Source organism: Callithrix jacchus, chromosome 13, assembly GCF_049354715.1.
Source record: "Callithrix jacchus isolate 240 chromosome 13, calJac240_pri, whole genome shotgun sequence".
Lineage (NCBI taxonomy): Eukaryota > Metazoa > Chordata > Mammalia > Primates > Cebidae > Callithrix > Callithrix jacchus.
Genome location: NC_133514.1, coordinates 13,471,900 through 13,477,240, shown reverse-complemented (window position 1 = coordinate 13,477,240; position 5,341 = coordinate 13,471,900). Strand labels below are relative to the sequence as shown.

The window sequence follows — 5,341 nt, the reverse complement described above, 5'->3', positions numbered from 1 at the left end:
CTACATGGAAAGATATAGTACTGTGTGTTACAATCCACAGTGGGCACCTCTACTTCTGTGTTGACGGAGTAGACACTTTTCTCTAACCCTCCACTAGGTACTACTAAACCCTGGACAGTGAAGGTAAAATAAACAGAAGACACTAAGAGGTGAAGAAAAGACCAACTACGTAGGAACTGTGGTCTCCACGTAACCTGCCGGTGAGCTCCTTGGGTTTTCTTTTCACTCCACACATGCTGACTTGGGACTGAAGAAGCTGCCAACCCAGAAACACAAATGGATGCCAACCAAGAAAGCCCCAACCAAATCCTGCTCTGTAGCCAAACAATGGGAAAGGGACAGCCAGGAAGACAGCAAGCACTCTACTCCAGCCAAACACCAAAGAAACTATGACCCCAACCCCACCCATGCCGGCAAGGGCCAAGTGGAGAGCTTAGATTTCGCCCCTCGCTACAACTACAGCAAGGTACCCCAATGCCCTGCAAACCACGCAGTGTCAGAGAAAGCTGAGGACAGACCAAGACTTAAAGCACCTTCTGGGTGTTACTGATTTTTTTTTTATCACCACCAGCTCCCTGTGGTGTCAGTGGAGACCACATGGGGCGCCTGAACTTCCACCCCAACCTGGTGTAGCCATGAGGTACCCTTTCCTCACCCCAGTAGGGTGGTGTCAGAAGTTGCCTGATGGAAAGTCAAGATTTTCACCACCAGACAGCAGTAACAAGAGCAACTTCCTCTCCCCAGAAAATAAGAAGTGTTAGTGGTGGCTACATGAGGAGCAATAACAGGCTACTCAATCCCCTCCCAGTCAAGTTGGCATTTGTGGAAGCTTAGCAATTCTTACATCTATGGAGCAGTACAAGGAACCCCTTCCGTACCCCACTGAGGTATCAACAGAAGCTGAGAAGGGAACCTGGACTTTTCCCTTCACCTGGTAATATAGCAACACTGTATCTACCCTCCCTTCTCCGGCTGAAGGGGTGTTGGACCAAGCCAGCTACAACAGAAGGTTTACAAAGATTCAGAATCTCATAAATAATATCAAATGTCCAAGTTTCAGCTAAAAAAAAATCATTCATCATACCAAGAACCATGAAGATCTCAAACTGACTTTAAAAAGAAAATCAATAGATAACAACACAGAAATAACAGAGATGTTACAATTATCTGACAAAGATTTTGAAACAATCATGGTGAAAATGATTCAACTAGTAAGTATGAATACATATTAGACAAATAAATATATAGAAAATCACGGCAAAAAATAGAAGATATAAACAAAAATAAAAATAAAACTTACAGAACTGAAAATGAAATAACCAAATTTAAAATTCAGTGGATGGACTCAACAACAGAAGAGAGGGAACAGAGGAAAGAAGCTGTGAACTTGAAGATAGAACAATCGAAGCTACCCAATCTGAACAACAAAGAGAAACTAAAGTGAAAATAAAAACGAACAGAGCCTCAGGAACCTATGGAACTAAAACAAATTATCGAACCATTTGTATCACTGGGGTCCCAGAAGGAGAAGAGAAAAAGTATTGGATTAAAAAACTACTTGAAGAAATAATAGCTGAAAAGCAAAAGACCGTCTACAGATTCGAGAACCTAAGAAACCCCAGTTAAGATAAACTCAGAAGAATCCTCACCAAGGCACATCGTAGTCAAATTTCTAGAACTCAAAATCTTGAAAACATCAAGAAAAATATGACACCTTACTTATAATGAGAAACAATTCAAATTACAAGGGATTTCTCATAGCTAAATGAAATTCTCCAGACAGAAAGGAAACAAATTAAAAGAAACTTGGGAACATCAGAAAGAAAGAAAGAACATGATAAACAAAAATAGGGTTAAATATAATAGACTTTCCTCTACTTAAATTTTCTAAATTATGTTCAGTATGGTTGAAGCAAAAATACTACTTATCTGATGTGGTTCTACATTGTATGCAGAAGAAATATTAAAGACAATTATATTGTAAATAGTGAGAGTAAAGGCCTAATACAGAAAGTTTCTACAATTCATAAACTGGTAAAATGTGGATACCAGAAGATGGTGGTAAGTTATATACAGACAGTACAATAGTTAAGCAATCACTGAATAAATGATATAGACTCAAAATTATATAGATAAATCAAAATGAAATTCTAAAAACTGTTCAAATGACCACATGAAGGAAAAAGATAACAGAGAAACCAAAAATAGAACAGAAAGCAAAAAATAAAATGAAAGATGTAAGCCCTAATTAACACAATAATTACATCAAATATAAATGATCTAGATACACAAATCAAAAGACAGGGATTGTCAGAGTGAATTAGAAAAAGGACCCAATTGTATTATGATGTCTACAGGTCACTCACATCAAATATAATGATGTAATGGTGAAACCCCAGCTCTACTAAATATACAAAAATTAGTCAGGCATGGTGGCAGGCCCCTGTAATCCTAGCTACTGAGGAGGCTTAGGCAGGGAGAATTGCTTGAACCCAGGAGGCAGAGGTTGCAGTGAGCCAAGATCACTGCACTCCAGCCTGGGTGACAGCAAGACTCCATCTCAAAAAAAAAAAAGATATATATATATATATATATATATATATATATATATATATATATGATATGATATAAGATCAAAAGTAAAAAGATGAAAAACAATATAATGCAAACATTAATCAAAAGAAAGCAAGAGTTGCTCAGATAAAATAGGCTTTAGAGCAAGACAATTATTAGATACAGAAAGAAATGTTACATAATAAATGTCAGTCTACCAAGAACACATAGCACATTGAATGCAAATGTACCTAACAACAGCTTCAAAATGTATGAAGCAAAAACTCAAAATTGAAATAACTTATAATTACACCCTTCTCTCAAAAATTGATAGAACTGTATAGAAAAGCAGGAAGGAGACAGAAATACCTGACAATACAAGATCTAACATTTGTAGAACATCATATTCAACAATAGAGTACACCTTCTTTTCACGTGCCCATGGAACATATACCAAGATAGATCATATCGTGGGCCATAAAACAAACTTCAGCAAATTAAAAAAAATATTTAAGAACATGGGCAGCCAATCCTGATGTAGCTCCCTGGAGTCTGATGCCAAGCAGCTCCCCAGTGGGCTAAGCAAGGTCTGGCATCATTGATTCCTTCAAAGCATTGCTGGAGGGGTCAGCACCTTGAGGCTTCTGGCTGCAAGGGGCAAGGACCTCAATGTACCCTTCTCCATTTCCTGGCTCACTCCTGGAGGCAAATCAGTGCAGGCTGGTGTGGCTGTGGGTGACTGGGTGCTCATCAAAGGTGAGAAGGCAGGAAGTTCACATATATCAAAGCCCAGAACAAGATCTGAGCCTGCATAAAGCGCCTCAGCCTGGGTCTCAGCAGGTCTCAGCCAGTTCAGAGCAAACCACAGGAAGTCCTGGCTCCTGCCACAACCCCCCTGCAGTTCATACTTGCACCCAGCACTTTCCTCAACAAGATGGCCTGGCCCTTTAGGGCACCCCTACCCGCTGGCAGTGCACCACAGAATGGACAGCTGCTCCAACTGCTGGTCCCAGATGCCACCAAGCAGTGGTTGATGGAGAATACCAAGGACTGGACACCATGGCCTGGGACAGGCCAGTCGTGTTCCTTCAGCAAACTTGCCCACCTCATAGACACTAGTTCATGCAAGACCTGGATGAGGAGCACCTGAAGAAATCAAGGGAAAAGTATCCTGGAGCTATAGAGCCCATGCTATACCTGCCTCTGGATTGGTACCACCAGTGCTCTGCCCACATGCTAAATATACAGTTGTAGCCTAGTCTTCTCCAGCTGGCTGCCCTCTCTGCCTCCCTCTTTCTATTCCTTCTGTCCATGGCCAGCAATAAATACAGGATCACAAAATTTACATTATAATACCATTTGCAATCATTCAAAGAAAGGAAATGCTTAGGTATAAATTTAACAAAACACATGCAGATCTTATATGCTGAAATTACCAAATGCTAAAAAAAAAAATAAAGATCTAAATAAAGATACATACCAATAATTCAAGAATACCGTGTTCATGGATTGGAGGACTCAACATAATAAAATTAGCAATTATCCCCAAATTAATATACAGGTTTAATGTACTTCCTATTGAAGTCCCAGTAAGAAATTTTAGAGAACAATCAAAAATTTATATGAAAGACAAAGGAACTAGAACAACTAAAACAATTTTGAAAAACAAAAATAAATTTGAAGGAATTAACTTATTATTTAGCAACTATAATCAAGTCTGTGTGATATTGGTGGAGGAATAGAAATGCAGATGAATGAAACAGAATAGAGAACTCAGAAATAAGCCTTCATATGCCCAACAATTGTTTGACAATAGTGCAAAATCAATCTAATGGAGAAAGGACAGCTTTTTCAACAAATGGTGCTGGAGCAATTAAACAGCCATAGGTTGTTTTTTTTTAAAAAAAAAGAATCTTAACCAAAGCCTCACATTTCATACAAAATTTATTCAAAATGGATCACAGACTTAAAAGACATAAAATTATTAAACTTTTAGAAAAATATAAAAGAAAATCATCAGGATCTAGACAAAGAGTTTTTAGGTTTGACACCAAAACGAAATCTATTTACAAAAATTGTAAACTGAACTTCATCAAAATGTAAAACTTTTGCTTTGCAACAGACTCCATTAAGAGGATGAAAAAACAAGCTATAGAGGGGGAGAAAATGTTTGCAAACCATATATCTAACAAAGGACTAGTAACTAGAATATGTAAAGAATTCTTAAAACTCAACACTAAAAACCAAGCAATTCAATTAGAAAATGGTTAAGACATAAAAAGAGATTTCACGAAGCGGATGTACACATGGCAAATATGCACGTGAAAAGATGTTCATCAACATTAGTCATTGGGGAAACACAAACTAAAACCACAGTGAGATATCCCTACATAACTATGAGAATGACTTACAAATAATAGCCACAACCCCAAATGCTAACAAGGATGCAGAGAAATTAGATCATTCATACATTACTGGCGGGAAAGTAAAATAACACCGCTATTCTAGCAGACAGCTTGGAAGTTTCCTAAAAAACTAAACACATGACCATCATACAATTCAACCACTGCATTCCTGGGCACTTATCTCATGGAAATGAAACTTACGTGTGCACAAAAATTTGCATACAATGTTTATAGCAGCTGTATTTGTAACAACACAAAATTTCAAACAACTCAAATGTCTTTTACCAGGTGAATGGTTAAACACACTGTGGTACATCTATATAGTGGAATTCTACTCAGCAATGAAAAGGAACAAACTAGGAACAACAAAAGAAACAGTAAAA

The 5,341-nt window shown here is 37.9% G+C and overlaps 1 pseudogene; it reads left to right on the top strand.

Moving 5' to 3' along the window:
* Nucleotides 1-635: 635 nt before the first annotated feature.
* LOC100401175 (PDZ and LIM domain protein 7 pseudogene) lies at nucleotides 636-4,169 on the top strand (annotated as a pseudogene).
* The last annotated feature ends 1,172 nt before the right edge of the window (nucleotides 4,170-5,341 follow it).